This window comes from Cervus elaphus, chromosome 15, assembly GCF_910594005.1.
Source record: "Cervus elaphus chromosome 15, mCerEla1.1, whole genome shotgun sequence".
NCBI classification, from domain to species: Eukaryota; Metazoa; Chordata; class Mammalia; order Artiodactyla; family Cervidae; genus Cervus; species Cervus elaphus.
The window spans coordinates 32,675,303-32,702,194 of record NC_057829.1 but is presented as its reverse complement, the minus strand read 5'-3'; the positions used below and the strand labels follow the sequence as shown (position 1 = coordinate 32,702,194).

General features: G+C 44.9%; 1 protein-coding gene and 1 non-coding gene across 12 annotated transcripts in view; one reads left to right on the top strand and one right to left on the bottom strand.

Moving 5' to 3' along the window:
• Nucleotides 1-26,892, top strand: part of KCNMA1 (potassium calcium-activated channel subfamily M alpha 1) — a 748,888-nt gene that overhangs the window by 249,022 nt on the left and 472,974 nt on the right. The gene's annotated exons all lie outside the window — the stretch shown is intronic.
• Nucleotides 6,883-6,954, bottom strand: TRNAC-GCA. Its single transcript has one exon. It is a non-coding gene; the product is annotated as a tRNA-Cys (tRNA).

The window sequence follows — 26,892 nt, the reverse complement described above, 5'->3', positions numbered from 1 at the left end:
AGCTTAGTAAACCCTGAAGAGGCTGCCAGCAGCCCTCCAAACAGCAAATGTGAAAGCAGGTGTGGGGCAGATCAAGGCATCAACAAGGCTGAAGGAGACCAGTGATCCCCATGTTTCCTGAAGGGGGAGACTGGCCTGAAAGGCTTTTGAAAGCAGGTCTGGACAGAATCCAAAGGTCCCAAGGCCTTGATGTCCAGCCTCTATGACCTACCACTTAATCAAATAGCCAAGGATGTGTTAAGAGGGAGAAATGTGTAAATGTTTAGAGAGCAGTGAGTTGTGAGCTATAAATGGCCCTGGTGTGTTTATAAGAAATGAGCAGGCCAGAGAAGAAGCCCCAATAGGTTTTTTTCCCCCTTGGATAGAATTACCACACTGATGGATGGAGGGAGTGTTCTGGTTGTTAAATATTTGGGCCTTGGGAGTCTTCTGATGTAGTGCCTTGTGACAACTGCTTGCCGAGTGAGCTCAAGCTAGCTTCAGTTAGCTCTGGGCCACATGTTCCAGAAGGGAGGCTAGAGTTTGGAATAGGTCCCCTTTTGTGGTTGTTGGCCACTCTGCCATCCAAGGGTGTAGAACTCTGGTCGTTTTGGAGTGCCCAGCCTTGGCATTGGAGAAGGGTTTGCCTCGGCTAACTTACCACTGTGCACAGTACTCCAGGTCTGGATGATTGTGGGGAGGCATTAGATGAAGGACACTTAGCGTGATGCTCAGTAAGACGTTGACACACATCAGGACCAATCAATATCCCTTTCCAGCTCCATCTGCCGCCATCCACCCTTCCTGCACCGTCCTCAGCAGCCTTCCCCAGCGCTCCCTGCTCACTCTGAATGTCCTCCTCCCCTGCCCCTGGTCCTTTCTGCCACCAGGGGTTCCTTCAGCTGAGGATGCTTGTGTGACCTCTCTCTAAATAGCTCTGCTCGCATCTTTAGGAACAAAGTTGAAATGACATCTCTTCCACAATGTCTTCCTGGACCCACCAGCCAGAAGCAATTGCTGCCTCTTCCAACTGCCATTTCAGTCAGTTAGATAGATCCAGTATGAAAGTGGACATCGTGTTTGTTTTTTATCAGCTGGCTGGCTGGCTGGCTGGGTGAGTAGACTGGTGAAGAGATGAATAGAAGGAAACATGGATAGAGGGATGAATGCAGTGTTTCCTGATTTAAAATAACAATAACAATGTTTCAGCTTTCTTAACCTCATCTGTCAGTGGGACTAGTAACAATAACACCTACCTCATTGTGTGAGAATTTAATGGGATAGCGTTTGATATTAATACCTGAGGTGGGATAAGTGTTAGTGATTGCTGTTGTTGTTATTTTTGGAAATAACTCTGTAAGATATTCAACCCTGTGAGAAAATTATCCTTTTGAAGATTATGTATTAAAATAAAAAATTTCTAGGGCTTGTATTTCCCCTTCTAGACTCACTGCCTTATGTTACTGATGAGGAAACTGAATCCAAAAGAGGGAAGGGAGAGACTTGCCCACACTCTCAGAGTTGGTGGCAGGCTTAGTGTCAAAATATAATTTTCAGAAGTTAAAAATGTGACTCATACAAATATAGAATGTGCACATGTCAAAAATTGCATTTAGCTCTCTAATGAGGGGATCAACAAAATAGCAAAATGGAGTTACATAGGCACTGAAGAAGGAACACTGGAATAAGATCGTTAGATTAAATATAAAACTAGCTAATGTTTTACAAGGCTATAAAATCATAAGCGTTGGGATTATCTTTTCTACTGAGTAGAAATCATTTGCATTTCTACTGGTCAAATGATCATGCAACTTCACAGACGCTGAGCCTTTCATTGAAAGCAAATGACAAATCAGACAACAGTACTTTCACCTATATAATTAGCTATTCCTTTGGGCAACTGTCAAACAATGCCCCAAATATGACATTGAAGGAATGTTCTCTCTTTAATCCTGATGATAGAACCAAGTCTTCTCAGCACACCCACTCCTTCTCCTCCTTCTTTCTGCCCTCCTCATACATGCATAGAGTCTGGGTCTTTGCTACCATTTCCTTGTTCACAAAATGAGGATCATCATACCCCCATCACGGGCTAGTTCTGCTCGTATGTGGCTTGGCGTTGGGCAGGTGCATGGAAGAAGGTCATGTAGTCCCAGCACTGGAAGAACATGACATCCATAAGAGACGCAGACTTGTGCAAATAATGGCACCACCATTTGGCAATGGCTGGGACAGGCAAGGGCAGAGTGCCTGGACAGAGGGGTGAGTTGGCAGAGGAGAGGAAGAGAAAGGACCAAGACAAGAACATTAGACATGGAATCTCCAAGCCCCATACCTGGTGGTTGGTGAAAAAAAGAAGCCTGTGCTTGACCAGCTAAACAGCTTATGCAAAGGTACAGAGAATAAAAAGTAAGGTTCTTTTTTTAAAAAAGAAAAAAAAAAACCTTTTAATTTTGGATTTCGTATTGGACACAGCACAGCACACGTAGCCGATTAACAAGGACTTCCCAGGTGGCTCTAGTGGTAAAGAGCCCACCTGCCAAGGCAGGAGACTGTAAGATACACAGTTTAGATCCCTGGATCAGGAAGATTCCCTGGGGGAGAGCATGGCAATCCACTCCAGTATTCTTGTCTGGAGAATCCCATGGACAGAGGAGCCTGGTGGGCTATGGTCCATAGGGTCACAAAGAGTCACAACTAAAGTGACTTAGCGTGTATGTATGGCCAATGAACAGACAATGTTATGGTAGTTTCAGGTAGACAGCAAAGTGACTCAGCCATACATATACATATATCGTATTCTTTCTCAAACTCCCCTCCCATCCAGGCTGCCATATAACATTAAGCAGAGTTCCATGTGCTATACAGTAGGTCCTTGTAATTTATCCATTTTAAATACAGCAGTGTGTATATGTCCATCTGGAACTCCCTAAGTATCTCTTCCCCCAATCTCTCCCTCCCCCAACATCTTTAAGTTCATTTTCTAAGTCTGTGAGCCTCTTTCTGTTTTGTAAGTAAGTTCATCTCTATAATTTCAAATGTAAGGTGCTTTTTGTTGAGTGGATCTTTGTTGAGCTTTTGATGTGTGCCCAGTTCTCTTTGTTTGACCCTGGGGTGTGTGTAGAGAGTGGAGGAGATGAGAACCCTTATTGGTGACATAGAAAACAAGTCCTAGTCCTTCTGGAGTGTTTCCAGGAAACTGGGGTCTTGGGTACATTTTGGAGAAGGGGTAATAGGTGGGGAGGTGTGGAGACAAGTCAGGCTGGAGAGACATGAGTGCTTGACCTTTAGCTCAACGATGATATGGATGATAACCCTTGACCAAACAATTGATTTTTAGCCAAAAGCTTTTCTATACAGAGCGTGCAACTGCCTTCTAGGGAAGGGGAACAAGTGTAAGCACTGGTAACTGCCTCAAGAAGTTTACAGTTCAGCTAGGGAAACAGGAGACACACTCACAGGAAAAGGTCACAGTGTGTGATAGTGGGTAAGATGGCTGTTGGCTCGAGGCTTTTGGGGGAGGAGAACTCTTGGTGGCTTGGGTGGTCAGGAAGAATTTCTGGAGAGGAGACCCTCTTGATTGGGTTGGGTAAACAAAAGAGAAGAGAGGCATTCTGGGCAGGGGAATGCTCCCAGCAGAGGCCTGGAAGCAGGGAGATTTTCCAGGGTTCCTGGGAGAAGAGTTTGAACAGGTGGGATGGGTCAGGTAGTGAAGAACCATGAATGTCCAGCAGAAGAAGTGGGGTCCATGTTGTATCAGGTTAAAAACTCAGATGCTGTTATGAGCTAGGGAGATCATGCCATGAGGGAAGAGGGCCTGTTGGGGGCCTTGCTTCGTGGAGTGAGGGTCAGGGAGGGAGCAGCTGCGTTGGAGCTCTGGCTGATGTGGCCATGTGACCAGTTTGTGAATTTTCAAGGGAAGAAAGAAATATACGTTTTGGTGAAGTCTGTTTTTTTTTTTTTTAAACATGTTGTCAACTAAATGAAAAAACAATAAAGTCATTCTGAGGGTCAAAAAATAGCCGTGTGACATGCAGGGCTCCATCTTGTCATTTCTCTGCAGGCAGTGTGGTCAATGAAGGTCCTTACTGGCTTGGGTACCTTAGGGCAGAGGGAAGAGGAGGATGCTGACCTAGAGAACTGAGCAAGGAGCAGGCAGCTTCATGTCCCCATGTCCACTGTGACAAGGGGTGACAATAATACCGAGCAGGGCTCAGCCTGACCAGGAACCACAGCCCCAGAGCAGAAGACAGACTGAAGGAAAGGTTGCAAGGTGTCAGGGTCAGAGTTGAGTGAACAGTGCAAATCCAGTTTCTTTTCTTGTCTTTAAAGAAGCCTGGATGGTATTGTCCTGTTTATGTGAGGAGGGCAGGAGATCTAACCCTTAACACACTTGGGCTTATTGGAATGGTTCATAAGATGGGCTTGTGCAAAGAGCACTAAACTAAGAACTGGGAGGTCAAGGTTATAAAAGTTCCTGCTGTTTATGGAGTACCCATCCTGTGTCAGCCACTTCATACACATTCTTATTACTTCTCCTAATTCTCTAAGTTGCCATGCAAAGTAGAAAACACTGTGACTCTGTTTGTTCAAGGTCAAGGTCACAGAGCTGATCAATGGCAAGGCTGGCGCTGGAACCCAGGTCAGTTGATTGCACAGGCCAAGTCTTTCCCATGGTCCCTCCCACTCCTCTGGCCACACTATGTCCTTCACTGTGTTCCATATCTCACTGACTGTGTGACCTTGGATAGGTCACTTCCCAGCTTCTCACAGAAGAGCAAGAGAGGGAACTTCAGGGCCTGCCTGGTTCAACTTCAGGGTGCCATGGTTCTGCAATTGAAGTATTCGTATGTTGGGATTTTATGATTCTAACGGTCTTTGAATGTTTAGCTTCAAAGAAAGAACTAGGAATCAGAGATGTGTCATCTTCAGATAGGCAGTGGCAGCAGTATTGAGGATGAACTTGGCAGCTCTGCAGGAGAGAATGTGCTCTCATCATTCTTGGAAGGGCTTTTTGTAGGAAACAGGTACATGAGTGTCTGAAAAACAGATATTCCTGCACGGCTGTCACTGACACCCCAACCTGGGGGCTAGCATGCAGCTTCTACCTTTTCATCGTTCTGCTTTTCTGTCATCTGTGAACGTTTGCAAACTCCCCAAAGGACCCGCAGCTTAAAAGAGAAATATTATTGATGCGTTATGTCTATTTTTGGCTTGCAGGGGTTGGTGCCTATCCAAAATGGAAGCATTAAGTTTTACATCTGTTTTATCTACATCAGCTCCTCTCTCCCCCAAATCCATTAAAAGATAACAGAAACAGAGTGTTCTTCAGGCAGCATCCGATTGGTTCATATCTGGGGGACCAATATGTCATGTCCCACCTTGCCGTAGCTGAGACATGCATTTAACCTTTACAAAGAGCCACAGAAAAAGATACAGCAAAACTTCCGTTTGCCCTTAGAGATTAGAGGAGGGTTTTTCTCTCAAATATGGAACTGTTTTTCTGACTCAGCAGGGGAAGGAGGTGGATATGAAAGCAAAAGATGTTCCCTAAGTATTTTGGGTCGTGGATCTTATTGATCAGACTTACGCAATTGGACATTTCTCTTGTGCCCACACATGTTCTCTCTCTCCTCTGTCTCCTGCTGCCTCAGTAACTTCCAGAGAGATTTGTGAAGATAAGAGGCAGCAAGAGGATGGGCTTCTGGAATCTTGCTCCACTTCCTGGGGTGGGTAGAGAAAGGCAACCTTCAAGTATAGGAAACACATTAGACCAATAGAAGGAGTTAGGTAAAGCCATCAGTCAGAATTGTTCCTTAAAATTTTTCAGTGAGATGACTCCTGTCCTCAGGTGATTCTAAAGTGCAGTGGGGCTAAGAAGCAGTGGACCAGTGGCCTCAATCAGACTTACTTAGTGTTCATCAACCAGACTGACAGGAGCCCAGATTCTGATAAGCCCTCACCTTAGTCTAGAGTAGGGGTTCACACCTGTCAGATGCTTGGAATCACCTGGAGACTTTAAAAAAAAATTCCAGTGTCTAAGCCCACCTTCAGATGAAAGGGAAAGTGAAAGTCACTCAGTCGTGTCTGACTCTGCAACCCCATGGACTATACAGTCCATGGAATTCTCCAGGCCAGAATACTGGAGTGGATAGCTTTTCCCTTCTCCAGGGAATCTTCCCAACCCAGGGATCAAAGCCAGGTCTCCCGCATTGCAGGAAGATTCTTCACCAGCTGAGCAACAACGGAAGCCCAAGAATACTGGAGTGGGTAGCCTATCCCTTCTCCAGTGGATCTTCCTGACCCAGGTGTAGGAACCGGGGTCTCCTGCATTTACCAGCTGAGCTATCAGAGAAGCCCCACCTTCAGATATTCTTACTCAGTTGGTCTAGAGGGGATCCAGACAGCCATGTATTGTAAATTTTCCCAGAGGACGTTGTTGTGATTTCTACTCTAGAACAGAGTGCTTCTCAAACTCTGATGTTCAGAGTTTACCTGGAAATCTTGTTAAAATGAAGATTATGAAGACTTAAAGAAATGGCAAGACATCCCATGTCCATGGACTGGAAGATTTATACATAAATATGTCAGTTCTTCCTCAATTTCTCTACGGATTTCAAATCAAAATCTAAGCAGGACTTTTTATAGGTAAAAATAAGCCGATTTCTAACATCTGTGAAGAGGCAAGTAGCTGGAATAGCTAAGATAATTTTGAGAAAGAATATGTTTGGAAAGATCACATTACCTGATTTTAAGATTTGTTATAGACTATAGAAATAAAGTTGCTCAGTCGTGTCCGACTCTTTGCGACCCCGTGGACTATAGCCCACCAGGCTCCCCTATCCATGGGATTCTCCAGGCAAGAATACTGGAGTGGGTTGCCATTTCCTTCTCCAGGGGATCTTCCCAACCCAGGGATCGAACCTAGGTCTTCCGCATTGCAGGCAGACGCTTTAACCTCTGAGCCACCAGGGAATAAAGACAATGTGGTATTGGCAAAGAAATAGACATGTAGGTCAATGGAACAGAATAGAGTCCAAAAATAGACCCACATCAAAATTGTTTCTTGACAGAGGTTTAAAGACAATTTGATGAAGAAAGGATAATATTTTCTAGAAATAAGTTTAAAAAATTGGACATCTAAAATAAAAAAAATAAAAAACGACCTAAACTTCATACTCGTACAAAAATTTGCTCAAAATGGACCACATATATAAATGTAAAACTATAAAACTTTTAGAAGAAAACAGAGGGATATCTTTGTGGCTTGTGGTTAGGCAAAGAGTTCTTAGGCATGACATCAAAAAGACAATTTATACAAGAAAAATGGATCAGTTGGACTTTGTCAGAATTAAAAACTTTTGCTCTGTGAAAGACACTATTTTGAGAATGGAAAGACCGGTTACATACTGTGAGAAGATACTTAAAAATCACATATTTCACAAAGGACTTCATATATAGCCAGGACATATAAAGAAATATTAAAACACAGTAGCAAGAAGACAACCTGATTGAAATATGGCAAAAGACTTGAACTAACACTTCATCAATTGTTGGTGACTAACACTTTGCAAAGTGTTTCCTTGGAACTAACTCCAGAGGTTAGGAGAATCCAAGGAAGATACACTGCATTATTTATCTAAGCATAGTCTGTCAGAGTTTTCTACTTTTCTCAAAGCTCTTGTGTATTATGCTCTTTAAATACCCTATAGTTTTTGTGGGATCCTAGGCAGAGGTTCATCTCCGTATCTTGCAGGTAATAATCACGAGACCCTGGAAGGTTAAGGTCATAGAGCTTGTTAGTGCAAGAGTAAGGCAGAAGCAGGTTTCTCAGCTACCAGAGCCCCCGGGGTCCCCACGAGAGGCATATCAAGTGGTCTGAACCATCGCAACACACCAAGCTTAGGGAGCAGATCCTCGGGACTCTACTGGGTAGTCAGCTGCAAACTCACACATGTGACTGTCGAATTTAGGTTCAAGTACATGATGGCACTTTGTCACGTGGTGAACCTGCAGAAAGCCATGTTATCACCTACTCCTAATTGTCTTTTCTCTGCCTCCAATTAGAGGAGGTCCTCATGAAAGTTCCAGTGTTGAATAAGAGGCTCATTAGAGTCAAACCATTCAGGCTTCAGTCCTCCTGCAGCTGACAGCTACCTTGTTGAGAGATCTTGAACAAATCAATGAAAACCTTGTCTCTAGTAGGTCCCTGGAAATGGTATCTGTGCTGTTCAAGGCTTGGGAGTGGAAGATGTCCCTGAATTGCCATTGCCTGCCCAAGGATGGCAGTGAGAAGAGCCAGGGATCTGCAGGACAAGTGGGACCTATTTCCTACGTTGAGATATTGGGGTGTGACATTTCATGCCTCTGTTGTTTGCTCCAAGTGTCACTGCCCTCAGCTGTGCTTTGGTTGATAACCTTAGATGATTCTTCTCTGCAGTTGGTTCTTGCACCTCAATTTTCTTGACAATGACTTCTCAACACTAGCTTCCTTGTAGCATACAACCTCAATTAATCCTTAGTTAACATACCACAGAGATGAAAGCCTTTTTTCCCTTGTTCCATTTTTTCCCCCTGAGCAGATTGGATTTTGTGTAGCTCCTTTGGAAACCTGCTTTGAAAGCAGGTTCAGATTCTAGCCCAGTTCCTATTTATTTATAGCCTCAGTTATTTCAGCAACTGCTGTCAAATAAAAACTCTGGTTAATCAGAGGCAGGTAAACATGCCAATTCTAGTTCATTGTCCAAGCAGCCCCCTCTGCTGTGGTGGAGGAACCAGGCCACACTGGGGCCAATTCCGGCTGCTAGAGGTTTGGACACAAACACGGTTAAGACTTGCTCCCCATTCATTCCGGGCACCCAAGTGATTATCACTTCTGTTATATGGTGGAAAAAGAAAGAAGTTATGAGCCAGGGCTTCCAATTTTGGTTTAGCCACTTGCTGGTTCTATGACTTGTAAAAGTTACTTAGCTTCTTGGAGTCAGGATTTACTCATTTAAAAATGGCAGCGTTACTAACTACAAATACAAATGAGCTCATGTATTTCTCTAGGACAGTGCTCAGTAGACAGTGGTTTCTTAATTCATGGTTCATTGAAGCTCTTTGATTAAATGTGAAGTCAGAATTTAGAGAGTGGAATGAATAAAGGAATACATGTGTTCATCAAAGATCATTGAGAATCTGCTAGGCATCAGGTATTATGAGAGCTGGTAGAGAAAATTAGATATTGTCCTGGGTGTCCTAGAGCTTACATGGTAGGGAAGAAGAGGAAAATGAATCTAGAAATGTACAATCATACATATTGATCAGTCTGTTTTTAAAAGACCTGGAAGAGAGAAGATGGTGGGGACAACTTGTCCTGGGGAATAGTTAAGGAATTGAAGCAGCAGCCTTTGAGCTGAGACCAGAAAGGAAGGCGGGATGTGGGAATTAACTGGGCAAAGAGGAGAAAGTACATGTATCCAGTCCTGAGTACACATGTTCAAGGAAGGAAAAATAAAGCCAGGGGGATCCAAGTGTAGTGAACAAGGAGTGGCCTGGCTGAAAAGCAGCAAGAGAGAAGGGCAAGAGCACATGGGCATGCTATGTTATCCTGGGAGTCACAGCAAGCCATAGAAGGGTTTTAAGCAAAGAAGTAATGTAATTCTAGTTATTAGGACTCAGTTGGACTGAATAAATGGTTACTAGGAATACAGTGCCTCCTTATGGGATGAACTCATGCACTCAGTGCTGAGGGCTGGCAGAAGGCAAGGCTGGTGGCCATTGTTAATAGTCTTTGGTGCTGCCTGACTCTGGTCTTTCATGGAGCTGGGGGCAACTCAGAGATGCTGAAGTCTCTGGATTCTGTAGGGTTCTGCCTGACTGAAGCCATAGACTTCCCCTTGTCTTGGAACTCCCTAGAAGTGAGAATCCAGAAGTTGTTATCTGTATGGCCTGAACTGGATAATTCCAGCTTGATGATTTGATTCTACTGTTGATTGGAAGAGGAATCGTGAGTCTGTGGCATCAGCTGGAATAAACTGGGTTAAGGAAGTTCACCCTGTATTTTTCAGGGTAAAAAAAAAAGGTCATTCAAACTAAGTCAGTTGTGTCCCTCTCCTCTGACAGGAGGACCCTAAACACTCTGAAGGGAACATATGTTCTCTGTGCCCACTGCAGCCTGATCAGTGGACTGGCTTGGTCTGGAGAGAAGCGGCGACTCTTTTTTTTCTGAATGTTCCTCCTCTTTATATCTGCAAGGAGTCCAGGGAGACATTCATCAAAAGCCCCTTGGACAGATGCATATCTCTTTATAAGCTAACTATCCAGGGGAGAGTCCCTTCTTGGAAGCGCGGGTGTGGCAGAGTGAGATAAGGCTGACTCAGGCAGATGGGCAGTGGCTCCAGGTTCTGCAAGACTGTAGCTGCCCTATAAGCAGGGCAGCCAGGTCTGAGGCAGAATGGTGGCCATGATCCTTCTGAAGAAGCTCTCACATTTATTCAGAGTCTGCTATCTTCCAGGCTCTGGCCTTTCCTCAGGCCATCACATTTATCCTTCCCAGTGATGGTCCATTTTTTATATGAAACAGTTGAGACTCAGAGTGGTTACATAATGCACCCAAATTCACATGGGCAAGAAAAGGTTGATATAGATTGAATGTCTGTGTCCCTTCCACCCCCAAAATTCATATGTTGAAATCTTCTCCCCACCGTCAATGGTACTTGGAGGTAGGGCTTTTAGGAAGTGAGTAGGGCATAAGGACAGAGCTCTCTTGGGATTAGTGCCCTTATAAAAGAGGTCCCAGAGAGCTGCCTTGCCCTTTCCACCATGTGAGGACACAAAAAAAGATGACCATCTATGAACCAGGAGGCAGTCTTTCGCCACATACTACATACATACATACTACATACTACATACATACATACTACACCTGCCGACACCTTGATCTTGGACTTCCCAGCCTCTGGAACTGTGAGAAATAAATGTGTGCAGTTTATTTTTGTTATAGGTGCTTGAACAAACTAAGACTCAAGGTAGAACTGGATTTGGGTTCAGATCTTTCTGGCTGTTTCTATGTTGTCTCTTAGACCATTCCAGCTTCTTGCATGTGTGTAATGTGGGGGAGAGGGTCTGTGATGTGTTCCTCCCAAGCTTGGCCTGATGCTAGGACACTGTCCTTGGGAGGGTACAGTGAAGGGGCATTGGATTGGGAGGATACGAGTATTGCCTTTGGCCTGTGAGTGGGCTGTCCTTTTCTCCCCAGTGAAGCAGGGTCAGCATGCCTGCCTTGTTGGTCTGCCCTTGCCAGCCTGCTGGGCGCTGGTGTGAGTTAATGGATGTGAAAGTTCTTTAGGGAGGAGAGAGCACAGGGGAGGAGGCTGAGGTGCGAATGGACAGCCAGCAGCCTGCTAAGGGAGACCTTGGTCCTAGCTTAGCCGCAAGTGGGCTCAGCTCTCAGGGAACTGACAAGCAAGCCACACTTTGCCTGGGCTGGGTCAGAAACAATATTTCCGGAGACCACGTCACCCGCTTCCATTTGCACGGTTGAGGGAGTGCCTGGGTGTGCTGCTCCCTGCTTGGGTGTGCATCTGGGCCCTCTAATCCCTGCTCCTTAAAGCCCAGAATTAGCTGGGGTGCATCTCTTGGCCCCCAGAATGGACCACATGGGCAGAGGGAGCAGAGGTCACTGTCCTGCCTAGCCACGAGAGTCCCTCGAGCCGCTCCCAGCTGAGGCCAGCGCTGGGACGTCGGGCCCCTCCGGCTCTCCTCCTCCTGCTCCTCCTTGCAGTTTGTCTGCCGTTTGCAGTGGGAGGTGCTGGAACAATTAGGTGGCAACACCCTCCCAATTGTCTCTAATCTTCATGCTTTCAGAATCTCATTAGTTCCTGTGCTTTCCTGCTCTGCCTTCCTGTTCTTTGCTGCTGGCATATCCAGGGCTAGCCAGCTTCCTCACTCCTGGGGCAAAGATGGAATCCTAGGCGTGTGGCACAGTGACCTCCCTAGGAGGGAGGTCTGGGATTTAGGGGCACACACTGGGACTCCTCCAGGCCTGCTCCACTTCAGGGCCACCTTCGCCTTCACGTCCGCTGGAGCAAAGGGCTCTGGCTTCAGAGTTGGGCAGCCAGGGGCCTTGTCTGAGATGTGTCTAACCTTGATGATGATGATGGTGATGATCATAATACCAGTAATAGTTAAAATATCTGTCATTTACTACTCTCCTGTTTTGTGCTAATGTAGACCCCATGTCATTTAATTCTAGCAATATCCCTGTGAGACAGGCATGATACTCACTTTACAGGTGAGAAAGTTAATGCTCAGAGAGGCTGAGTGACTGCCTACAATCAGCAGCGGGAAGATGAGTGAGCTGCAGCTTATGCCCACATCTCGGTGACCCCAAGCCCAGCTCTGTCCACTGGGGCGTTCTGACCCATAACTCACGGAGACCCAGGGTCACTTACTCAGAAGACCCCCTGAAAGTGGCAGGGCTTCAGATCCTTCCAGCTCCCCCTTCTGGCAGTGAGGAGGCTCAGACCCCTGACCGCACTAACGCCCTGGCTCTTTAATTCCTACCTACCTGGGGGATTAATTCCCCCTACCCCCACGTGTCTGCACAGAGCCCCCTGTGTGCCATTGTCTGAGCTGGGCTGCAGACTCGAGAAAGTGCTGGACATGAAGAGGCTCGAGGCAGCCTGACCCAGCTACTCCTAGTTTTTCTTTTGGAGGCCTGAGAAACACATCTGGAAAATGGATAGGAAGGTGAGAAGAAGCAAGAAAAATGAGAAAAAGAAGACTAAAGACTGCAAAAGTGCAGAGGGTGCCCATCCCCTCCACCCGGTGCTCAGGGGAATATACATCTTACAGTGGTCTGAGGGGAGCAGAGTGCCCACCCTGGTACTGCAGAGGTCAAGGTGGAGTGAGATCCTGCTAGCCTTGACTCCTGGCTTGCCTGAGACCATCAGACCTGAACCAGGAGGGCTTCCTTAGCCTGGACAAAGCCTGATACTTCACCAAGAGCTGGGCCTCCCCATCCCTGGGAGGACTGGGGGGCTAGCAGCTCTCTGGCCCTTGGGTTCACAGAGGGGACAGTTCTTGGAATCTGCTCTCTCTGTCTACAGTGGCTACCCTGACTCTCCCCCAGGCTCTCATCCTTCCTCCAAGGCCCACTTACTGTCACCTCCTCTGGGAAGTCTTCCCTGCCTGCCCCAGTATCATGGCTCCAGACCTTATTCTAGAACATCAGCTACATCAGTCTCCCTACAACTTTATACATGTCTTTCTCCTTTTTTTCTAAGACAAGACTGAGAACTCTTTTAAGCATAGGATGATCTCTTCTTCTGTGCTTAGTCCTGTGAAATATTTAAAATACCACTGGCATAATTCAGCATACACAGTAAGTTTCTACTCTTGTATACGTAGATTATTCTCCCTTTCCTTGTAGTGGGAATTATTAATGCTCCTTATTATCATTTGCCCATAGTTGTTTCTTTTTTATATCTTTGGTTCCCATTGCTTTTCCTCCTTGGTGTTTTGTTTATTCAGTAGTCAGCCAATGAGCAACAATGGGCACTCGTCTAGGTGCTGGATGTGCAGAAATGAGCATATATGTAGTTTTATTGTCTTATGCAATTGAAAAGCACAGAATTAGGCTGACTTAGGGTGAGGCTCAATTCATCGGCTTAATGATGTCACCCCTGGAGCTGAGATTCCCGTGGGAGCTCACTTAGGGGTTGAGTATATGAGGGGCCCCTTGCCTGGGTACACCTCAAGTCTTTCTTGAATGAGCGGTTCATCTGGTAATGAATGAGGCCACCTTGACTCCCGCACACTTGTTCCTGGAGTTGGCACTTCTCAGGTTTCATAATGAGAACAGGCTTTTTTTAGGGGAGCAGGTGTGTGGTAGATTCTGGATCCCTCCACGCTGTCTTTTGATGGTTCTCAGAGAATTGCACGTCTCCAGTCTGATTTGGCTGAGCCTGTCTGTGTCACCCCCACAGGGCTATGCTGTTTGTTCCTGGAGCAGAGAGACATCTGTCATCCTCCACTGAGCCTTGGCAGATGCCACATTCAAATAAGCAGCACCCGTTGAAACACTCAGACAGCAGCAGCTATGTCATTGCCACCCTGGCTTAGACACTGCACCCTCGTTTACCTGCCCTTCCTCCTGCTGGGGAGGCCTTCCTGCTGCTCCCACGCTGCAGGTACAGGACCAGGGGACCTCTGTGTGCCGTGATACCCAACAGACTTGAGCAAGAGGATTTGCACCCAGGAGATGTGAAGAAGGCTCTCACCACAGAATTGCGGGTTGTAAGCACCTGCTGGGCAGTGAACACATTTCTGCCTTTCCAGGTTGGAACAAGTCTTAGATGGCCAATCCTGAGCATAATGGGAAAAGCACACAGAACATCACCTCCTCTGGGATATGAATGGGTCTTCCTAGAGGAAGCGCCTCACTTGGCCCCTGTTACCTTCAGAAGTGAGAGCTTAAGGAAGTGGTCTGGGCACACATTGAAAATGGGGCTTACTTTTAGTATTAAGGGGGAATGGAGGATGGGCTGCTCATATTCTAAAAGAGGGGAGGCTTAACTGAGGATGGCTTTAAAACAAGATGAAGCAAGTCAGATGAAGAGATCGATGAAGGTGGTGGGATGAGAGGAGAAGAAGCAGGCATACATTCATGTCTAAGTATATGAAGGTCCTGCAAATATTTTATAATGATGTAGAACATTTCCTCTTTCTTTATAAACTCACTCTAGTTTTTGATACTTTATCACTCCCTCCATGTGGGTATAGCAGTAACAATCCTCAAAGGTATTTGTGGACTTGTCTTGGAGAAGTCTAGGTTGAGTGTCAGGGTGGTAGAGCGTGTCCTCCTTGGTAGGCTCCTGGAGGAAGAGGGCTGTCTGGAGAAAGATGCTGGAGGGCCAGGTCCCTGGAGCCTCTGAGAAGGAAAAGAATAGATGAGTCCAAGGGCAGGGGGAGGCAATCATTTATTAGGTCCTAGGAAGTGTCCTGGTGCCATGTTCCAGATGGGAAGGCTTGGGAGATATGGGTTCATAGTTTACATCCTGCTCAGGGTGGGGAGTAGTGGTGGAGGTGGGTGTAGAAAAGTGGGGAAGGAGATTGTTACCTCTGTTTAACCAGATCTATTGCAGAAGGTCAGTAAGTGAAGTCCTACTCTTGACTATGCGTGCCTACAGAAGATTCCAGTGGAAGAAGACTTGTCTCATCCCGAAAGCTTCCTGGAAGAACGTCTGATGAGTGCAGCTGCATCTCAGCTAGAGTTCTGGGGGGTGATGGAGAACAGTATGGAGGGAGCACTGGTTCCGTGACCATCAGCTGGGCTGCAGGGAGTCCTGGGGGTCGGTTCTCAGCTGATCCTCACTGTTCCTCCTTAGATTGCCCACCTCTTGGAGAGAGCTCTTCTACTTACATGCTTTTTCTCATCTTGTGCTTAAATGTTTCATTTGGAAAATAGACTCGGGAACTAAAACATTTCTTTCTATCCCGAGTCTGATCATCCTGCAGCTCTCTCGAACTCTAAGCTGATTTTGGGACATGGTATTTTCAGAGATGCCAGTCCACTTCATCTCATCTTGCTTTTTATCCTTAAGTTCCTCTTTCTTTCTTTTTTAAAATATTTATTTATTTTATTTGTCCATGCGAAGTCTTAGTTGCAGCATGTAGGATCTAGTTCCCTGACCAGGGATCGAACTTGGGCCCCTTGCATTGGGAGCATGGAGTCTTAGCTACTGGACCACCAGGGAAGTCCCTTCTCTTTCTTTCTTAAGCTTTGAGTTCCTAGGTGGTTCTTTCTGCATTTCTTCAGATTATTCTTGTGATTCATCCTTTGCATGTTGTTTTAAGTAATGAAGAGAATCTGAACCCAGGAGTAAACCTGAGGGCTGTCTTCATAACTTTGGAAGTTTCTAGAATCCATAAAACATCCCTTTGGATACAGCAAGCTGAAGTTGAAGAAATACTAGCTTTTCCCTCAATTTAAATGACTGCATCCCATGGGGAATTTAATTTTTAAAATAAATTGCATTTTCCAATAAAGAGGAGAAATCTGCTGGATAAGCAGTGAAGATGTTTACTTATAAAATGATTCTTTATTCAGCTCAAGAGAAACCTATTGGATAGAGAAGGAGAAGTGCTGAATGGAACCTATAAGACCAGATTTTTAAATCAAGGCTGAATTTATCATGTCTCCTTTTCAGGGAGCTCTACCTAAGCAGAGCCAAGCAGACCCTCTCTGGATCCTCCCAAAACCCAAGAGTGTCAGGGTGCAAAGCCTGGGAGCAAAGGGTTGGAAAGTCTTACCAGTGTGAGTGCATGCATGTATCATTTGGGGCTTTATTTTATGCAAATGAGAGAAATCTGGTTCAAGCTGCTTAAGCAAAAACAAAAATAAAAACAAAAAGGAAAGGCTGACTAGGGATTGGATAACTCTGGTAACTGGAAACCTCAGAGGTTAGGTTTGGCTTTCTGTCTAGCTGACCCCAGGCACTTGGAGGATGGCTCCAAGTCCATGTTCTTCCTGGTTCACTCCAATCACCTTCCATATCACATTTGTACCTCTGTGATGGTTTTATACTTTCTGCAACAAAGTCAAATGCATTTCACATTCACTTCTTACCCTTAACTCTCAATGAAAAGGCAATTTCTTTTTTAAATACAGAAGTTCCAGCAAAAATAACCAAAACCGACTCTTACTAGAACAGGTTGGTTCACATGTTTGTTTTTGAACCAATTACTGTGGCCAGGAAGATGGGTCTGCTGGTCTGATTGGGTCATCTTGGTGTACACCCACTCCTGGAACTGGAGAGTGGGGGCAGGGCCCTCACTGAACCACAAAGATTGAGAATGAGGGATTGTTTTCTTACCAGAGGGATCATGTATGCTAGGCAGGTAAAGAAATAGCTATCCACTATGACATGACTTGGTCAGGTAGGTTTGAGGGGTCAACCCTGGGGTGATCCATGTTTGCCAGCTGATCCTGTTAGTCAATGTGTTCCTGTTTGGATATCTACAGAGTATCTCAGTTGCTAGTGCAGTCCTGCCATCTTGTTTCTAGATACTGGAAATTGAGCATGCAGAGCCTAATTTACCAAGTTGATCTGGTGTATATACAGCAAGGCAATCTCTCTCCACATTTCTTCCCCAACTGCAGCTAACAAATTGCTTCCACCCAGTATGATTATTATTAATTTTAAACTATCAGTTGAGAGTTGATAACTATTGGAGATTTAAAAAATTATCTATCTATCTGCCTGTCTGTCTGTGTCTGTCTATCCATCCAGTTTCACATTTGAAATTATTTAATTTTATTAATTGAATACATTTTTATGAAATACCTATACTTGCCTATTATTGAGTCCTTACTATGTCCTGGACAGTTGTGTGTATGTTCTATAAACATTAAGTCAGTTCTTCCCCCAAAATCCTGTGAGATACACACTTAGCCCCATTTTTCTGGAGAGGAAACAGGGTCAGAGTGTTCTGTGACCTGTCAAAGGCCACTCAGCCTGGAGCAGGCAGAAAGCTTGTGTCTTGGCCTGGGCTTGATGCTTATAGAAGGGATACATAAGCCATGTTCTCTGCCCTTGAGCAGTAAGGAACTGCTGTGTGTTTGTAGTTACATAAAAGAATGAGTAATATGCTTCTATGGGAATAAAAAATAAAATAGAAGGAAGTGATTAATTTTGCCTGAGTGTAGTTTTGGAGGCAGGAAGGGACATTTGAGCTAGGCCTTGATGAGTGAGTAGGAGCTTCCCATGAGGATACAGTACAGAGGGAATTTGTCCTTTAACTGAGTTATGCATGAGTTTTGTATGAGTTGGAGCTGCTAGTTTCAGGAAATGTAATATCATCTTGGACTCTGCCTTCTCATTTTACTGCAAGGCCAAAATGATATACATTTGTATTAGTCCAGATGCTTTCATTTGCAAAGAAGAACCACTATACAAGGTAGTTTAAACAATAAAGGGGATTTGGTGTCTCATCTTATTGAAAAAAAAATTCACAGAATTAGGGCTGGTATAGGGCGAGCCTTGATCTGTTGGTTGAGTACTCTCACCCAGGGTCTAATTTCTTCCATCTCCCCATTCTGTCTTATGCAATTATATATATATATATATATATATATATATATATATATATATAATCTTTTTTTTTTTTTTTTAATCAAAGGCTGGCTCCTTTTGGAGCCCTGAGATGACTAACAAATCTTCTAGGACAGTGTCATCCTTTGTTATGCCCACCTGGAAGGAAAGGTGGTTTTTTTCCAACTTTCCCAGCCAGAGACCCAAGAGTCACTCTGATTGGACTGGCCTAGGTCACTGGTGCTCAGCCCTGAGCCAATTACTGTGGCAAGAGACAGAACACACTGATGGGGTCGGTTTCTCTGGAACGACATGAATCCTCAAGTGGAATTTTGTGGGCTGGTGGAAGAAGGAAGTGGACAGTGGATTCTGGGAAAGCTTTAAAGAATGTTCACTACAGAACTCAAGTTTGTACATTCTCTATCTTTTGATCAGGGAAGATAGCATATACCTACTGCTCATAAATCTGGATGCTCTAACTCTAGGCTTGACCTTGGGCAATCCAACCACGAACTACTTTCTTCTTTCTGTTGTCTCATCCTAGTTTGTCCTCTGTCCAGCTTGGTTTGACTTGGTCTGAGGACACCCACTCTCTTTTAGAATATAATGAATTTTGTGGGCAGACCAGGGTTCTGTGAGGAGGAAGGCATAAATAACACCCAGAATGGTCTAGAACTTCAGAGCAACTAATTTTTGAGGCCATCATCAGAATGTCTTTCTTAAAAGAGGGTTAAAAAGAAAACTGACAGCATTTTCTAAAACTCTTCCCAACCTCCAAGACCACCACTCTCACCTTTCTAGTGGAGGAGCTAAATTTATTCTGTCATAGAATGGTGAAAAAGAGGGCTTCCCAAGATGTTTTGCAGTGATGAGAGGAAGGAACATGCAAGGCCATTAGCCAGACATGGCAGATTATGGATCATATAGCCAAGGCAGGGTGGCTCCAGGAAGGCTGAGTAGTTGGAGGTGGGCAGGCCCAGTTTCAAGTTGGTGGTGCTGTCACTTTTTAAGAGGCAGTATGGAGAAGGAAATGGCAACCCACTCCAGTATTCTTGCCTGGAGAATCCCATGGATGGAGGAGCCTGGTGGGCTACAGTCCATGGGGTCACAAAGAGTTGGACATGACTGAGCGACTTCACTTTCTATGGATGTGGCATGGAGGTGAGGAATCCTAACTGTAGACAGACTGCCTGAGTCTGAGCCTGTCTCCAAGCTGTGACTGTGAAACAGGAGGGAAGGGGTTAAGGCACACCCTTTAAAAGAATGACATAGCACTAGGATGTGACATAAACTGATTAGAACCAAATAGGTCCAAGATGGTGGATAAGTTGACTTCCACTGGACCTTGAGCCTCAGTGTACACCCATTGTTTCACCTTGGTTCATGTCCCAGCACTGCCATTTACTAGACCTGGATCAGGAATGGTCACCCAGTTCTAACCTTTCATTCAAGGGGTTGTTTCCTGATGTGTCCTTTTGTTAGGTGGCCCTCTATTCTACCTGGGAGGGTGATGTCTTTCACTTTATCTCTTTGGCCTCAATTGTTTCATCTATAAAATAAGAATGAGAATAATATCCACATTATAGGGTTCTTGTCAGGATTAAATGAGTTAGTATGTGGAAAATGAAACAGCAGCAAGTGAGCACAAGCAGTAAGGATAATTAGACATGTCTTATATGTCTTGTTGGGCTGCTATGAGCCTTAGCGTCATTGCGTCTATATTGCCTGACCTATAGCAGACACCTGATAAATGATAGCCATTATTAATAATAACTATGTTGATTGAACTGCTTAATAATGTGAGCCATTGGAGTAGAACTTGATCATTTTTGGGGTGTTTGCTTCCAATATTGCCCCCTTGGACCTCACCACTGCTCAATGATGGGGCTTATTCTTTTGTTCAGTGGGTCTCAGGATAGGGGTGAATGCCTTCCCAGGGTGTCATAGTGGGACTAGGACAGAGCCCATGGAGAGGAGTTTCCCAATTCCCACCTCTTCCCTGTCCTGTTCCCACCTAGTCTGCAGACTTCTCAGTCATTTATCACAGCCTCTTTTGAAATGCGTGTGGTTTTCATCTGTAATATCCTGATTGTCCCATTAATCTCCTTTAAGCTTCATGAAAAATACAAAGGGCTGGATCAGGAAATAGTCACCAAGTTCTAATTTCGCATTCAGGGGATTGTTTTCCAGGGACGTGAAGAGACTGCTGTTTCCCATTTGGCTTTCCAGCTAAGCCAGGGAGAGCTGTCGCCTTCTGAATTATCTGTCACTTTACAAGGTTGCATCTCTATTTTGCCCCTCGTGTGTCTGCATCTTTTGTTGCTTCTCTGTGTGCATGTGCTCCTCTTCCTAATGAATGCAGAACTGTGCTACCCAGAAGGAACACTAAGACATGTATTTTGATGAGACCTTAGAGCAGCAAGAAGCTGGAGCCTCAGATACCCCCTGTGCATATTCTTTAGTCCCTGACCACAAAACAGTGCTCACTAGAGAAAGAACAGTGTGTGTGTGTGTGTGTGTTTCCCTTAAACAAGAGAAAAAGTTTATTTCTGTGCTCACAGGAGCCAACCAAAAAAGTCACTAACATGCTACATGGTGAAGATTAAAGGCTTATAAGGGGCTTCCCCAGTGGCTCAGCTGGTAAAGAGTCTACCTGCCAATCTGGGAGACACAAGAGCTGAGGGTTCAATCCCTGGGTCCGGAAGATCCCCTGAAGAAGGAAATGGCAACCTGCTCCAGTATTTTTGCCTGGAAAATCCCACGGATAGAGGAGCCTGGCAGGCTACAGTCCATGGGGCTGCAAAAGAGTTGGATATAACTGAGTGCACATGCACATATGCACAAAGGCTTATAAACCTCACTTACTAGGGGGAAAGGGAGAGGGGAGAAGTGGCTTCTATGGAAAGAACAGATAGGTTTCTTTTCTTTCCTTTTTTTTTTTTTTTGACTGTGCCTCTTGGCTTTTAGGGTCTTAGTTCCCCAACCAGATATTGAACCCAGGCCCTCAGCCATGAAAGCACAGAATCCTAACCACTGGACCCCCAGGGAATTCCCACAGAAGGGTGTCTTCAGGAAAGACAGATGGATTCTTTGGAAAACAGTGTGGTATAAAAAAGTTTGTGGTAATATTTGTCGGCAAATGGATGACTGATCTTTGCGTCTTCTTCAGGGTTGTAAAACACCCCACCGAAGGGATTTATGGTAGGTCTTGCACACACACTAACAACACCCCCAAGACTCTCTCCAAGGTCCTGAATTCCAGATCAATCCAGTGTTTAATATGGTAGCCACTAGTTGTGTGTGGCTATTTAAATTTAAATGAAATTACTAGTTTAGTTACCCAGCTGCATTAGCCACATTTCAAGTATTCAATAGCCACAGGTGGCTAGTGGCTACCATCTTGCATGACACAGAAAGAACATTTCCATTGACACAGAGAGCTGTGTGGAACAGCATTTAGCATGAGGGAGAAAAGGAGAGGCAACTGGCACATGGGTGTTAGCATTTAGCTGCAAAGTACCAGGCATAAATATTAAACATTCCCCCTTTTTAACTCCGCATGTATTTCCCCTGCAATTTTCAATCACCTGTATAACAGGAGAAATGAGAGACTATTGTTCCCTGATCTAACATAAACATTCCGCCAATATGGAAATTTTTCTCTTAGGGAGAAATACAAATGTATATTTTGTTACCTGATATAAATAATGAACTTGTATAGCATATTACATGTGTTTCAATCCACTGGTGACTGGTATGGGTGTAGTCAGAAAGCCAATGTAGAACCTTGCTTATATTAGAGAGAGAAAGGGGTTCAGAAAAACTGTTAGATATTAAATATTCCTGTCCAATCAGAACTATAACATCTTTGTCTGTTGGCTACTAGGTGGGCAAATCCACTTGTGGACAACCCAGTGTACTAATTCATCTCAAAAAGCGTATACCAGAAATGAATAGACTTGCTTTTGATGATGCTTGCTGCTGTTGGGCTGCTGTCAATAGATGACTCAACAGCACCAGATCAAGGGGATAAACCTCATTGCATGAATATTGCAAAAAGTCCGTGGATCTCTTGGGGACCCACCAGACCTAATTTGGAAAAGGACAGACTTAATCAGTTTACATAGCTTAATACACATCCTTGGGCAAGAATTCTGCATTCTGTCCTTGGGAGGAAGGAAAAGCAGAGGATAGTGTTGGCTGTCAGGGCTAATAAGAAAGTGCAGGAGGATCCAGGGCTGCCTCTGAGGTCTGAGATCCAAGGTTCAGAGCCCAGTGCAGGCAAGGGCTGATGTCCTGCCTGAGGTAGTCTTATCCTGCAATGCCTGGAGCCTCTGGTGAGTGTGAGGTTCATTGTGTTCCAGGTTGTCTGTGACAGGCCTACCAAATAGGCTGGTGTCTGGTGGAGGATATCTGTAGAATTGTCAGAGTCCAGAAGTGTCAGAACAAGAGGATAATCTTTCCCAAATGTCTTCATAGTCATGAGTTAATTGTGGCATCCTGGGAATTTCAGCTCGAGGGTCATCTTTTTGGGTCGTGTTTTTGGTACTCTTTGACCTTTAGTGTCCCAAGGTTGAGTGGTGACATTACAAGGAGAATTTCTTGGCTCTTCTCACTGAGAATGCTCTTTAAAGATTTACAATATTATAAAAATATTATACTGGGAAAGATAGATGGCAGGAGGAGAAGGGGGTGACAGAGGATGAAATGGTTAGATAGCATCACTGACTCAATGGAGATGAATTTGAGAAAACTTCAGGAGATAATGGAAGACAGGGGAGTCTGGCATGCTACAGTCCATAGGGTGACAAAGAGTTGGACACAATTTAGTGACTGAACAGCAACAACAACCAAATATCATTGTGAGACCTCCCTCCCCTTGCAGCGTTATCCTAGTGATGTTTAAACTCTTTTGGTGGAGAGTCTCCTCCAAAATCTTTGCTCAAATGAAATCATAGCTAGAACCCAATGTATAGTGCAGATAAGGGTGGAATATGATTAAAGGGAAAGAAAGGGTGGGGCCCTGATCACTGATGCTCGGCTCCCTTAAACCTTCCTCTAGCCTCTGAGCTAGCCCATGTCTCCAATGGGTGATTCAGAGCATCACTCAGTAAGTCCTTACATCATTTCTGGTCATCACAGTGACCTGATGCTGCCCCAGCAATAGGGAGGCAGTTGAATAGGAGAGAATAACCCACACACTGATTGGCCCAATTCAAGGCATGTCTGTCATGGCAGGAATGCAGGAGAAGGGACCCCTCTGAGGTCACTGGTGGGGTCTGTAGGCTTTTTTTCTAGAGGAGAGCCTATCCTCATAGAACTTGGCTCATGAGTTCCTAGCCCAGTTAGAATTTTTGAGCACTGGCCTCCACATAGTCTGTCTTCAGGGACTCTGCTGTGAAGGCCCTCAGGAGGTTTTCCAGCCTATCTTGAATTTCACTCAGGCTGCTCAGTTCCTTTTGCTTTGCAGACTCAGGTGTGGGAATCTGGAAGGCCCTGCGGTGGTCTCCACTGAGGCTCAGGAGATCCATCATGCTTATCTGGCCTCTCACGCTGCCTCCAAAAACAAGACAACCGCAGGCATGGTGTTAGTGGGTGCATTTGGCTTTTGTACAAGAATGAATGAGCATTGTCTTCCAAGGCCTCTTGTTTCTGTAATATGTCATGTGCCAATGAAGTGAAAAGTGTTAGTTGCTCAGCTGTGTCCGACTCTTTTCAACCCCTCCATGGACTATAGCTCACCAGGCTCCTCTGACCATAGGATTCTCCAGATAAGAATACTGGAGTGGGTTGCCATTCCCTTCTCCAGGGGATCTTCCCAACCCAGGGATGAAACCTGGGTCTCCTGCATTGCAGGTAGATTCTTTGCAATCTGAGCCACCAGGGAAGTCCCATTTGCCAATGCTTCAGTATTTTTGCCTGTGAAATGGGTATATAAATAAATATGTCTAGGACTCACTAGAAGATGAAAGCTCTTTGAAAATGTTGATTGTAGATCCAGACAGTTGTATGGCTGACCTCTCTCTTCAAACCAGTTAACTACCATGCTCCATAAAATATCATTACTGTTTTTGTTCTGAACCTGAAAAAAAAAAGATGAAAGCTGTGACCTCTTGTCTAAACTTTGTTAGTGATTTTTAGATTGACTCTGTATGCCAAAGAACTGCCTATCAGTTTCCTATAGGGGAAAGCTGATGTTGGGGAGGAAAGGAACTGAGTTTATTTGCTGATCTCAGTTTCCCTGTTGACTCACCCAGTGGGTTTGGAATGCCATCCCACATCTCCATATCTGCCATAGACATGGGGTGTGGATGTTACCCTTTTGCCCACCCAGTGGAGGATGAGGGAGAATTCCAGTGATTACATTAAGAACGTGAGTTGCAGAGTGAAGGAACGCCTCCTCAAAGGCCGATTCAATTTTAGTAATCTTATGAAAAGCTATCCTGGTTTAGAATCAGCTTCAAGAAATTTGGCACTGGATTTTAGCTTTGCTCAGAGAGAACAAGAAAGAAGGAGATGCTGCTTTTTCTGGAATTCTAGGACCTTCCTTTGCAAGGTCAGCAGTGCGGAGATATACCCTAATGATCCATGGTTGCCTATATTTGGAACGGAAGTATTTAATTTGGTCTAATTGTGGCAATTTCTAGGAGTCATTGGGAAATCCAGCAGCTAATGAATGTGCCCCTGTTCTGTCAGATCCCTATTGGAATATTCAGTATTCTCTTTTTCATACTTATCAGCTAAGGGAATTACTGAAATACATTTCTGAAGCCTACTGTGGTAAAAAACAGGGATATGAAAGCCTCCTTCTTTCCCACCAATGAGTCCCAACATTGCAGGTGAATGTCACACTTGTGTTAAAAACAGGCCATTGATTCCCAGCAGGCTCTGACCAGAGCCTCTGCCTCCCAGGACGGTGCCAGACTGACCTCCTTTCCTGCTGCCTCCTCATTTTGGGAGCCTCCGTGGGTCTTCATTCAGTGTGGGAATTGTGGGTATCCAGGCCTGCAGACAGACACACTTCTACAGATCTGGATCAGAGGACAGAAGGCAGAGGATGAAGGACGTTGGACTATTCATTTCCCCTTTTCTCTCTTTTGGCATTATGCTCAGTTTTGCTAACAGCTGATGGGAGCTATTCTATCTAGAGTAAATGACCCAGATGCATATTTCTGAAATTATATTTTGGGGCATACTAGTCCTCCTCCAATTCTGGGGAGGCTGCATACTCTATATCTCTCTTGATGATTTTGCATGCACATTTACATCTTAAAGACCATGCAAGTCTTGTAGTAAAGTGACCTGGACAAGTTTGCCTTTGTTTATCCCAGTGGTTCCCAGGGAGACTGAGAGGTTGGGATTCTGATGTTGCTGTCCTTGACTGACTCATTCTTTGAATAAAGTTCACATGTATCCAGAGGAATCCAAGCCTGTAAGTTTTCAGCACCTGGTTTTGTGCCCTTGAGCAAGTTACCTAACCATGACATACTTCAGTTTCCTTGTCGGTAAAAGGGAAATGATGAAAAGTGCCTACTTTATAGTATAGCATTGTCATGAGAGTTAAGTGCTTTAGTTCAGCTCTTGAAATATAATAGGGCCTGTGTTTGTTAGCTATTATTATTCATCTCATTAATTATTATTTTTCTAAAGTCTTTGGAGAAGGGAATGGCTGCCCATTTCAGTATTCTTGCCTAGAAAATTCCATGGACAGAGGAACCTGGTGGGCTACAGTCCATGGGGTTGCAAAGAGTCGGACATGACTGAGTGACTAGCGAAAGTCTTTTAATACTGTGCTGAGGGTTGTTATTGTCTTCTTTTTGTGTCTCAGAGTGTGGCATAGTGTAAGAATATCTTACCTAGCAGTGAAAGATGGCAAAGCACCATTGTTTTACTTAAGCCTCATGGCAATCTTGCAAGGAAATTGCTGTTGTCTCTCTTTATGGCAGAGGAAGCAAAACATCCTGAGCAGTAGAGAGGCTGGTCCTAAGTCACACAACACATGGAAGACTCAGTGGCTCCAAGTCCATGATCCCCAGCATCTCTGTAGAAGTGCTTGTCAACTAGCCCTTTATGGGGACCAGACACAGGAGGCTGATGTCAGCTCCTCGTGGATCCTCCTCATATGGCGAGGGAGCCCTCAGTCCAGATCTGAATTCCACACCTCCCTAACTCCTTCCCTTTGCGCAGGTTATTGAGTTCTCTGATCTATAGTCTCCTCTGCTATAAAATAGAAAAGGTGATATCCATGTCATCTGTATACAGTGAGACTAATAACATAATGTGTGAGTGTCAAGTACAAGGTCCAGCATATCATCAGTGCTCAGTAAGTCTCAGCTCACAATGATGCTCTGCATCAGCTTTTACCCGGATGTTTTCCATGCATGATCTCGTGTAATCCTCTCAACACCACCAGGAGATCTGTACTGTTCATTTTTCAGAGGGGGAACTGAGTCACTGTGTGATTAAGTGACTTGGTCAAGGTCCTAAGGCCACAGATTATGAAGTTGAGCTTGAAATCCCGGCAGCCTTACTCTGTTGAAACTCTTTCCCCATTCCTCTTCTTTAGGCCCTGAGCTAGAGTGCTTACATGGCTGGTGCTGACCATCAGCAGGACAGATGGGCAGTGGACACTTTGATCCTGTGTCTGTAGGACAGTGCTGTCATTTGGGCTTGAAGATGGTATTCCTGGGGCAGGAGAATAAGGCAGAAGGTTAATACTGTTTCTCCAGGAAGGAAGTACCAACTCTGGTCTTGGGTTGAACAGTTTAGTCAGAGATGGTGGCTCCTTCATATGTGCATGCTTGGCCGGGTCAGAATCTGTGCCACAGCACAG